General features: G+C 37.7%; 1 pseudogene; it reads left to right on the top strand.

The window, feature by feature from the left end:
- The first annotated feature begins 1,639 nt into the window (after positions 1-1,639).
- Positions 1,640-2,163, top strand: LOC134361735 (large ribosomal subunit protein mL49-like; annotated as a pseudogene).
- The last annotated feature ends 10,432 nt before the right edge of the window (positions 2,164-12,595 follow it).

Below are 12,595 nucleotides of genomic sequence, written 5' to 3'. Positions count from 1 at the left end.
GTGTCATTTCTTCTTTTAAATGTATAGATACAAATCATATTTTCAGAGGCAGTGAGTAAGTCACAATTGCAAAGGTGATTATAATCAATCAATTTTTACAGTGACAGGCTTTTATAGGTGTTAACTCATCTATATTAGAGACCATTAAAATTTCCATTTTTAAACTAAGAAGACTGACAAAGAGAAAATTTAGTTTTCTTGTCCAAATTCTCATAGATTATGAGTGCTGAAGGCAGGATTTGAACCCATATGTGATGCCAGAGTTTGTATTCTTAACCACTATAACTTACTGGCTCCCGTAGCTAGATATGAAATTACTGTGTAGTTAAATATTTTTACAGGGGTTGTGTAAACCTCAGGGAGAGTCAGAGTCAATGTGCTTTAGACACACACCCACATAGGTCCCAGGAACACTCCCAAAGTTGTCTTTTCTTTCTCACTAACAGTGGAGCAGTTCAGAACTAAGGAAACACAAAATATAAACCACCGGTTCCAATGCTATAGGTCGAAAACTTAATTAACACTTCATATGAACCGATAATTTTAATGTTATCACACTGATATGCAGCTTAAACTTATCCAACCAAATCACAGTAGACAATTAACCTATGGGTAGAATATGTGCCAGTGTTATCTCTGCAAACTGTATCATTTTGGAATTATGCTTTTTGAGTCTGAGTAGAGCTGAATTAGCTCTTCATTCTTCCAAATTAAGTCCGGCCAATATCAGGTAATAATTTGAAGGATTTGGAGGAAACCTCTGAAAAGTGAGGTTTGCTCTATGTTGTAGTACAACTCCAGTTCTTATAACTTGGCAGGTTAGATTTTTTTTATACTAAAAAGCACAATTTTTGGTATTAAAAAATATAGGCTACAAAAGTTAATATCCCATCATATATTTTCATGATAAGAAATTTTAATGATTAAATTATCAGATACTGAAATTCAAATGTATAAATATAAAATAAATTGTGAAATTCAAAGGTCTTTGGTTATAAAACTGAAACATGTATATATGCACTATATATATATGTATGTATGTGTATATGAGTATATGCTGAGACAATAATGCCATTATTGTTTATTTTTCTAATAAAAAACTGGCAGCTGCCTTTTTATTTAGCTTTGTTGAGATTCCTGGGCATAAAACTACATTAACACTAAACCAGATCAATATACTTTAGCAAGACCCTGTTAGCAACAAGCTTAGAAAGAAATTGTGTTTTTATTATTGACTTCATAATAACTCTCCTAAGTTCTTAGCTGAAGCATATATTTAACAAAAGCTGATAATCCAGTTGTGTTTTTTTTTAAAACAATGCAACCAAATAAAAGTAAGTTTACTATAAAAGCACCCAATTTTTATTTTAATGAAAATGTGACAGACTTTAAAGAAAACATAATCCAGCGTGCCATGACTATATGCACAAAGGATTTAAATGATGCAAATTTTTTTCTAATTATGAAAGCAAATCATGTTTTGACAGGATTTGAAAATTTTAAAACTATAAATAAGATAATCATTTCAGAAAAAAGTTTTACATAGTCATAATATTTCACACTATAAAATGAAAATCAAGTGTGCAAAAATGTATTTAAATGGCTTTGGTCTTAGTTAAAAAGGCTTTAGAAATGCAAGATGGCAGTGACCATGTTCAGGGCTGTCCTGCAGAGCAGGAGAAGAGGCGTCCAGCCAGTATGCAGGGTTTGGCAGCTGAGCCAGACCAGGGGCCTCCTGGTCACACCCTGTTTGTGGAGGCTGTGGATGAATACCAGTTTGTGGAGCACCTTTTACCCCCACCAGAATCCCAAAGCCCCCAAAGCATGAACATTATCCCACTCCTCATGGCTGCCAGCCTCCCAGTGACCCCCCCCCAAACAACCTGCCCTACTTTGCATGGTGCTCTGGGATGCACAACATCCCTGTCTACAGGACGTCACACATGGCAACTGCCAGATGACTGGGATCTGTAAAGTGGAAGGGAACATTTGCGCACTGCAGGGAGATGTGAAAGATTTTCTGAGCCCTCTGCTGGGGAAGACACTTAGATCAATGAGGTAACAAGTACAGGTACCCAGTAGGTCAATGGCTACTTCGACCAGGAGCTCAAAGCCTGACTCCTGAAGAAAGGCTTCGGATGCCCAGCTGAGCAGCCACCATGACTATGTCCCCCACAGGCTGGAGTCCAAGAGACCTGAGGAGCAGAGAGGTGGGTGTTGAAGCCATTGGGACAGGGGATAAAGAGACCAGGGCTAGAGGCATGGCAGGGCAGTGTATGAGGGCTGAAGGGCTTTGAGGTCAGGCCCTACTTACTCAAAGGGGAAAACGAGACTTCATGCTCATGTGGCAGCACTGGGGGAGGTCTATCTGACATTGGAGAGCCTGCAGGAACAGCCAAACCAGTGGGGGACATTAGCCACTGTCCCTCCCCACTGCTTTGGCCTGTTCCTGCTTTCCCTTCACTGGTACCCCTTGTGCTCAGCTATGCAAATTCTAGAGGTTGTCCTCTGGTGGAAACAATAGCCCAACCCACTTCAGGGGAGGGTAGTGCAGAGCAGAGCATTGGGTATGTTTCTTCTTTGGCCCTCTGGCCCTCCAGAGCTTTCTGCTTTAAACATTCCTGATCCCTTGCTCTAGACCAGACTTGGCTTGGCAGAGGCTATGGAGAACACAGATGACTCAGGCATGGGTCCTAGAGATCTTACGTTCTAAGTGCATGTAATGGACATCGAGGCACAGTGTACCTGTGTTTGCTCCTGGTTCTTTCTACTTGATGGAGAGGAAGGAATCCGTGCTCCATTCCAGACCAGACTTGAGCCTAACTGGGTTTCCAGCTCTAGAAAGTTAAGATTAGTTTTGGCTGGCCTAACTGCAAGAGAGTGCCTGGGATTTCCTTGCAGCCCAACACAGGGCCATCCTTCCCAGACTGCTGACCTAGAATCAGGGCTGGACAGGGGTTTGAAGGCAGGAAGATGCTGGCCTGTCACTCCTGCCATCCCATCCCAGCCCCAGCCAACTAACCTTCACCCTTGCCCCACCCTTAAGGTCACAGGGAACAAAGGCCTGAGTTTTCACCCCCAACCCCACCCCAGCATCAAACTGGCTGAGACAGGGCTCGTATTCTGGCTCCCCTACTTGGTCTCTGAACTAGGCAGGGCACTGAACCTCTCTGGAGCTTAGTATCTCCATAGGTAAAATAGGTACATCTTCCTAATAGTTAAATAATCAACAGCGATCCCAAGGATAGCTCTGGCTTCCACGTAAACCCTCATTCCTAGAAATTCCAGGCCATTCTCAAGTCTAGAGCCTCTGCAAGAAAAGGAGTCTGATATGTTGATCTTACAACACAAGCCCCACCAACCATTAATGCAGGTTTTTATTTGGTCATATATACAATTTGAACCATTAAAATTTGTACAATATTTACAAATTAAATAATCTTCTGAAAAATGCCTTAAAAGGCCCTAATATTGAAGGTAATGACAAATCAAGTACAATTATTTAAACTGCATTAAATACTTTCAAAACATTGTATAAATAATACAAAATACAAAGTATTATAAAAACAATAAAAATATAAAATAATAAAAATTAGAATATGAGAAATTAAAATAATTTAAAATAAGAATAAGCACATATATTGATGATTACTTGCCTAGCTAGAAACCTGCTCAAAACTATAGTCAGTTAAAGAGCTAAATAAACATTTACTACAGTCTCTAATTAAAAGTTATTTCTAGTATGTATGGGAAAGTGACTGTGTTTCTGAATAATCTAAAAGTTGAATGCAATCTTTTAAATTTCAGAGTAAAAGTGACTTTTGATTATATAATTTATTAAAATTAGAATCAGAGCTGTGTTTGGGCCAGGTGTCAACAAGCAGACGTGGGGACTTTATCTTTAGTAACTTTATCTTTGGATTCCTCCTCATCACTTGCCGTCTTGAGCCTCTCTCTTCAGTTCCTCGGTGCCCAGTGACAAGGCTCACCTGTTACATTGGTGTAGCCATTAGGGAAGTTTATAGCCAGTGTCCATTCAGATTGCTCAGTGTCAATGACAAACTGCTTGTAAAATATTTTAAATATCGCTACCTCCAGTGTTCCTAGGGTCTTCTCCAATGCCCATTTACAAAAGCTATTGATAGAAAATATCACCCTGACATCTAAATGAGAGATAAAGTGTAATCTGTCACTACTCCCACAATGTTTGCATTTGAATATGGGCTATGCCTAGTTTAAGCCAAAGGAAGCCTCAGTCTCCCCGCTACATGTTTCCAGAAAGAAACTCCCACTCGACTTCATCTGGCTCCTGATTTCTCTCCATGATCCCCTTCACTCCTGCTGGAAAAGGAGGACGAACTCCTCTAATTGGTGGATTTGGGACAAAATGACAGGTGTGCTCCCCTCAGCCTCTCCTCTTCCCCGTTTCATGAATCTAGTCTCTTAGGTTCACCGATATCAGCCCCCATAGTTAGAAATTTGCCTCGATCACGGGATGTGCTCAAGAAGTGTTTGTTGTCTCGAGCGTATCCAACCTCGGTGGGAGAATTTTAGCAGAGAATAAATACTTGCTTGACAGGATGTTATGGAGGTGATCCCAGCACCAGATAGAGAATTAGCCTAGAGGTATCAGTCAGTGCCTAGTCACAGAAGCAGGAGCGACTCCAGATATTTCAAGTAGACAGGGGCTCACTGCAGGGAATGGCCTACTCAATTGTTGGAAGAGCAAGAGAAGCAAAACTGAGAAGGGGACAATCCTGGAAGAATAAAAGGGAGAATGGGATATTACTTGCACACCAGGACTCTCTTTCTGTCTCAGGGCTGAAACACAAGAGCCAGCCCTGCAGCTGATCTGCTAGAGACATTGATGCCGCAGCTGCCTCGACTGCTGCTGAGCAGAAACCCAAGAACACGGATTCGACTGCTGCTGCTCAAACCCCCGTTGAGATACTGGTGATCCTGCCACCTCCAGTTGTTCCTGGAGCCCACAGTTGCCTCCCCATGCTATCACTGCTGCCACCAGACACAGCACAGAAACAGAAAATAGTAAATGCTTCTTTCTGCCTCCCTTTTTTAATCTCCTGCTAGTGCTTCCCACTGGCCAGATCTTACTGGAAACCTCCTGGCAAGGGGCATTCTTCCAACTCCCTGCCACACAAAGGAAAGCAAAGGAGGGTTTGAATGAAGCTGGGAGCCAGGAGACAAGTAACTGGAATACCAGCTAATGGATTTTTTAACAAGATTTTTTAAGACCTAGCAGAAATTCGTTAGAGGACAAAAACTATTCATTATTAACCACCCCCCTAGAATTTACTGCAGCAGACAACTAAAGAAATTTAGAAGAAATGAGTAATTAGCAGCTATCCACAGTATCAAAAATACTAATATTGAATTACAACTGCCAAAGTACATATAATATTTTATACTCTACGTGGATAGAACTTATTAGAGAACCACATAATACTAAACTTAACAACGATCTTTGTAACCATAATTTAGAATAAGAAGAGATTGGTGTGGACAGCTCTAGAAAGCCTTCAAGGAAAGATCATGCTTAATGTGTACTTGTCGGTGAGGAAGGATTTGAACAAAAGGAGATTATTTTAGGGTGGTAAGAAAACATAAGCAAAGGAACAGAGGCTAAACTAGAATAACATGTAGACGGAAAATATGAAAAAGAAGGGGGAAAGAGAGAAAAATCAGATTCACCCAAGGGTTTAAATGTTGGTGTGGGGTCAGCTATGGGGGAACTAAAATTATACTCAATATGTGGAAAAGTACAGGGCAGTGAAGAAACATAATGAAAAACAGGTTCCTTTAAAGTTCACTTTGTTAGATTTATTCCACAGCCTGCCAAATAGGAAAAACAAATTTCATTCTCCGTTATAATCTATAAGCAATGATCAACCTAAAATGTATTGGGAAGTTTGGGATTTTTGTGGTAGAGGGGTCTTCTAAATCTTACTTAAGGTGTCATTCTGAGTGCTTATCTGCACTAGTATTCCATGCCCTTGACTTTTTCTGATTTCCTTTTCTCTTTCATACTAATTTGTGCCTCAATTTTATCGCTCTAAATAATGGATAAATAAATAAATAAATACTCGTGCAATACTGGTATCAGCAACAGTAACATAGGCCACTCTTAGAGTCAGCGTACAATAAGTTCAAAACCCAACTCCATGCATACTACTTGTGTGGCCTTGGATTTATTGAAGCTTCTCTTTGCTTTATCTGTAAAATGAGGTGGTGGTAGAATTCGCCTTCTGACATTGCTATCAGGATTAAATGCATTGGTAATACGTTAAGCACTTCCAACAGGGCCTGGCTCATACAACAGTGTCGAAGTGTTAGCTTTCTTTTCTCTGTCATCCCCAGCACATTGTTTCTAACTTATACATAAGTACTCCACTTTGACAGAGGGTACCATTATCTCCCTTGGCTGCTCATCTTATTTTGGACCACTGAAATTTTAAAATCTTTTCTCTATGTTTATTTCTTATTGGATTCCTTATAATTTCCACACATTGTTTCTATTTCTACCCTCGATGCCACCTAGAATTAGTGTGCCACATTCTCTCTTGCACAGGGCAGTCTTTCCTAGATTGGGGAGAAATACCTGACCCCCTCCAATTTCTTCTATTTTGCACAGTATTAATATCTCAGTAGCTTTCATTATTCCACATATGTATATTTACTAGACTTTTATGAATGTGATTATTTGCTTTTGTATCTATTTCAATTTGCCAATTTCATTCTCAAATATCCATTTAACATTGTCATTCTCATCTGCAAAGAAGAGCACACTGGGTAACTCATGGCCAATGGGACAGATATAATTGGAGAGTGCCCTTCCACCACCCCATCAGTTATCTGTTTAAGTAACCTACCTATGAACAAAGGTACTTCAAAAAGTTCATGGAAAGATCCACATTACCTTTTAATTTTATTTTTTGCATGAACCTTTTTTTTTTTTTAGTCTTTTTCGTGACCGGCACTCAGCCAGTGAGTGCACCGGCCATTCCTATATAGGATCCGAACCCGCGGCAGGAGCGTCGCAAATTTTAAGCCATAAAGTTTAAAAACTTATCGTGCTTTAAAATGATCAATATTTAAAGAGGGTAAGCACTGCACAGTAACCTTGCATTAAAATTATAATAACATGTATTAATTTAGCCTAATGTCTTAACAGGGTCAAATATTTTTAAGTTTCTTTACCTAGACCCTCTTAGAATGCTAACCTATAATGAAAATTTGTTCAATATTAAAATCAATTAACTCATTTTTCTCAACTGTTATATTTCACATTAGCAATGTGTTTATATATATATAACAAAATTTCCCAAGACTGGAACTGTGTCTGCTTTCAAGTAAATACTATAAAAAATACAATTACGTATTTCTGAAAGACAAACCTCTTCAAGTGGTTGCATTATATGTCACTGAGTTTTGTAAAATTATATATCAACTTAAGAGAATTCAGAGAAAAATATTCTAATTAACTGAAAACCAATCTCCATTATGAAGAAGTCATCATCTAATTCTGTACTATTCTAAGAAAAAAGACAGGTTGGTGCACTTAACCTTGGGTGAGAGATTTTCTTCTCCACCCAGGGTCCTTGGAGACCCCATTTTTTCAGGCCTCAAGGTAAGCTGTCAGGTAAACTCCAAACCAAGATTCAGGTTTAGATTAAACCTGCAGGGTGCACATAAAATTTATCCCCTTGACAAATATTTTCTGCTGATTAAACAATGGAATTTATGGCCCATTTCTTAAATAATGTATTTGAGCTTGTTTCATGTGTACCTGCTCTAAGTTGCTGAGCCTATAAAACTGAAAGCTGACTATAGTCTCATCAAATTTTTGGAGTTACACATTTTCCTATTGGATTTGTGATTTATTGCTAACGAAGATAAAACTTTCTACTTCAGCCACTTACCTGGGATTTGAAATTATTTCATCCTGGAAGCAAATTGTATGAGTTTGAAAAAGGTGCTTGAAGTGCATTTAGCCACCAACATATTAACTTGATAGAAATGAAACAGACAAAGAAAATGACCATATATAGTCTTTTTCTTTCAACTCTAGAGTAAAATTATTGAAAGTACTGTACTGCTGTTTGAGCAGAGTAATAGATCTTAGCATCTCCTGCCACCTAAATTTTCTCAGTATAGAGTTTGTTTTACGGTTATAAAATATTATAATTCGTGGTCATCAACTTATTAACATTCTATAATTATGTTAATTATGGAATATAATTAGAAATAGCTATTATATAATTATTTCTATAACTAATTAATATTCAAGCAGGAAATAATCCCAAAAGACTGCTGAGAACACTTAGAAAATCATAGCAGGCAATTGAAAATGCTGTATTCTTTGAATTTTTGTAAGAAAGAAAAGGTATGTATGTTTACAAGTTTCTTCCCAAATTTTATCCCATAATTCCTAGTTAACTAGAAAGCAAAGATGGTTGACTGATATTCCCTTTTAGGATTCTATTAAATAATGAGGTTTTTTGTGCATATATTACCACCTTATTTAATAAAATGTTTGTTGTTTTGTGTGAAATTTTCTATTTATTATGATGTTTGATACACACACCCAGCTGGAAATGCGAATTTATCTTCCCCAAAGCACATGACAACAAGACATTATCATGTTTGGAAATCTCTAAGTGTGTCTCTGTGTCATAGAGACACTGTCATCCCAAAATTAGCACTAAGGCTGGCAAACACATCCCAAGAAAACAAATGATCTTTCCGATTCTATTGAGAAAAGCTGAAGTTTTGCAATCCAGTAGTCAGAAGACAAAAAAAACACATATAAAATAAATATTAATGCTTCTTTAACTAAAAATAGTTTTAAAATTTGGCTGTGCTTCAGAACTGACACGAATCCAAGCTTGTACATCTTGAGTGCATTCTTACATTTATTCCATGCAAATAGTGCAATGCAATGACATTACTTCATCATTTGGAATGTTAGAAAGAAGCAAATAAACAGGAGAGCAGAAAACCCACAGGGAGAAAGCAGATTGCTTCCGGTAGCACAGCAGGAAACAGATTCTACATACGTCTTTGGCTCGGACCTGTGTTTGTTTATGAACCCACTATGACCCCATATAGGGGTCAGATCATACCAGCACCAAAGGAGCAAAATAGGTCACATGGAGAGTGGAGATGCTTATTACTATAGAGTGCAAGAATTTACTGCTATAGGATAATCATATTATAGAAGGAATAATCCAGTAGGCATTCTAATTTTTTCACTTCAAAGGTCAAGTTTCCAAAGAAAGCTGAGATACCAGGCCAAGCATGCCAAATTATTTCCCCAGCTTGTGGTAGGGTATGCAAAGTATATTTGGAACTTCTGTTTTCCAAATTCTAACTAACATCCACAGGGAATCACGCCTGGGTCAGGGAAAAAAAATGAAACAAAGAGCACTTTGGACAGGGGTGGTGGGGTGGAACAAAAAGAGGATGTGATTTATTCAGCAGACAACCACCAAGGCCCATGATCTGGCTATTCAGTCCACACTGATACTGACTGAATTTCAGAACAAATATATTTGCCTTAAGGAGGGAGCAGATAACCTGGAAAATGCTGGCAGTGCTCAATGAGGAGATGGGTGCTTTTTTGTAAAGCCACATGCGCACAGAATACTGAAGTTGTTTCAGAAAAAATTCAACTGCTGAAATTCTACGCGTGGAGTTGGCATTAAAAGTTGTCATATAGTCCAAAATATATTTATGTAGGAATGAAAAGGTAAGATGTTTAGCTCCCCTGTCTGCAAAACAGCACAAATGATTGTCTAACGTAAGGATCTCTGCCAGAAAGCTGATGAAATGTTGATTTTGCTTTATTTTTGCAAATTTGAAATAGAAAAAGCAGGATTTGGCCCCAAATGACCAAGCTCTTTGTTGTGGTGATATAGATCCATTGGTGAGAAGTAAAAGAAGCAATCTGTAAAAACAGTAATGAAAGCCAAGATTAAAACACACGTTGATTATAAGCAGAGAAATATAATAGGGAAATCAGTCAACATTACAATTTGCTATTCATATAAAAAATCTAAGAATTAGAAAAGTAAAATTTAAGCCCTCAAATATTAAGATAAACCTCAGTCAAAGATTTTTGAAAACCACATATAAAATACCCACTCTTCCAAAACAGCCCCCTTCTCCTTCTCCTACATTCCCAGCATTCCTTCCTTTTATGTTTTACAAAAATTATTAAGCTTACAAAGGTCCAGTTCTCTTGGAAATAGCCCGTTGTTAACCCTGGCCATCTGTATTTGGCTGGTTATATGGGGCAGCCGCCAACTGAAATTTTACCAGACTTTTCTCCTAGTGACAACCTTTCTGTACCCAAACACATTTTTAAGGGATTTAATACATTCTTTTACTTTATCTCTTGTACGCAAATGTCTTTTAGCTGAGAGGGAACAATCTGAATCTCCCATTTGGTCATTCCACCTTGGTACCTCCTTTCACATGTCCCTGCAACGTTAGCCACCCCGTCCAGCTCCGCTTCTACCTCTGCTCTCTGTGCAGCTTATAGTGAAGACTGACCTCTCTGTGTGCCCAATCGATTCTTTTGTCAGGGCAGTGGAGATTTTAATATTTTTAAAATTTTGGTTTTTTATAGTAAGAGCACTTAACATGAGGCCCACCCTCTTAAAGTTTTTAAGCATGCCATACAGTATTGTTAAAGTTTTTAAGCATGCTGTACACCATGTTGTACAGCAGATCTTGAGAACGTACTCATTTTGTGCAACTAAAACTTTATGCTTATTGATTAGCAACTCCCATTTCTTCCTTCCTCCAGCCCTGGGCAACCACCATTCTGCAATCAGATTTTATAAGTTTAACCTTCTAGGCACCTTATATATGTGGAATCATGCAGTATTTGTCCTTTGGTGACTGGCTTATTTCACTCAGCACAATGTCCCAAGGTTCATCCATGTTGTCACAAATGGCAGGACTTCCTTCTTTTCTAAGACTAACAATATTCCTTCGTATGTGTACACTCTATTTTCTTTATCTATTTATCCACTGATGGACATTTAAGTTGTTTCCACATCTTGGCTCTTGTGAATAGTGCTGCAATAAACATGGGAGTGGTGATATCTCATTACGGTTTTGATTTGCTTTTCTCTAATGGTTAGTGACATCAACATCTTTTCACATACCTGTTGACCATTTGTACGTCTTCTTCTTCGGCGAAATGTCTATTTAAATCTTTAGCTTATTTTTAAATCAGGTTATTAGGGGTTTTTGTTTTTGTTTTGTTTTGTTTTTTGCTCTTGAGTTATAAGAGTTTCTTATATATTTTGGAAATTAATCCCTTATCAGATATATGGTTTGCAAATATTTTCTCCCATTCCATAAGTTGCCTTTTCACTCTGTTGACTGTTTCCTCTGCTGTGCTGAAACTTTTTAATTTAATGTAGTCTTAGTCATCTATATTTTTTTCTTCTGTAGCCTGTGCTTTTAGTGTTATATCCATGAAATCATTGCCAAATCCAATGTCATGAAGATTTCCTCAATGTTTTCCTCTAGGAATTTTACGTTTCAGGTCTTACATGTAAGTCTTTAATATATTTTGAGTTGATTTTTGTGTATTGTGTAAGATAAGGGTCCAATTTTATTCTTCTGCACGTGAATGTTCAGTGTTTCCAGCATCATTTGTTGAAGAGACTGTCCTTTCCCCACTGAGTGTTCTTGGCATCCTTGTCAAAGATCAGTTGACTGTCTACGTGTGGATTTATTTCTGGGATCTCGATTCTGTTACATTGGTCTATATGTCGTTTTAATGCCAGTAAAATACTGTTTTAATTTATGTAGTCTGGCATATCTTTTAAGAGCAGGAAGTGTGATATCTCCAGCTTTGTTTATTCTCAAGATTTATTTGTCTTTTTGGGGTCCTTTGTGTATTCATATGCACTTTAGAATATGTTTTTTTTTTTCTATTTCTGTGAAGAATAACATTTGAATTTTGCTAGGTATTGAGTTGAATCCACAGATTGCTTTGGGTAGTATGGACACTTGGTAATATTAAATCTTCTAACCCATGAACACGGGATGTCTTTCCATTTGTTTGCATCTTAATTTCTTTCAGCAGTGCTTTGCAGTTTTCTTTGTACAAACCTTTCACCTCCTTACTTAATTCCTAAGTATTTCATTCTTTTGGTGTTACTGTAAATGAAATGGCCTTTCTAATTTTTTTTTTAGGTAGCTCACTGTAGAAACACAACTGATTTTTGTAACTTTACTAAATTTGTTTATTAGTTCTAATAGTTTTTTAAGAATGAAGTCTTTAGGGTTTTCAACATACAAGATCATGTCATCTGCAAACAGGAACAATTTTACTTCTTCCTTTCCAATTTGGATGCTTTTTTCCCCTTGACTAATTGATCTGGCTATCACTTCCAGTCCTATGTTGAGTAGAAGTGAGGAGAGAAGACACTCCTGCCTTGTTCTTGATCTTAGAGGAAAATCTTTGTTTTCACCATTGCATATGATATTATCTATAGGTTTTCCATATATGGCCTTTATTATGTTGAGCTATTTTGCTTCTATTCCTAGTTTGTTG

The sequence above is a fragment of the Cynocephalus volans genome, chromosome 13 (genome assembly GCF_027409185.1).
Source record: "Cynocephalus volans isolate mCynVol1 chromosome 13, mCynVol1.pri, whole genome shotgun sequence".
NCBI classification, from domain to species: Eukaryota; Metazoa; Chordata; class Mammalia; order Dermoptera; family Cynocephalidae; genus Cynocephalus; species Cynocephalus volans.
This window is presented reverse-complemented; position numbering and strand designations above follow the sequence as displayed.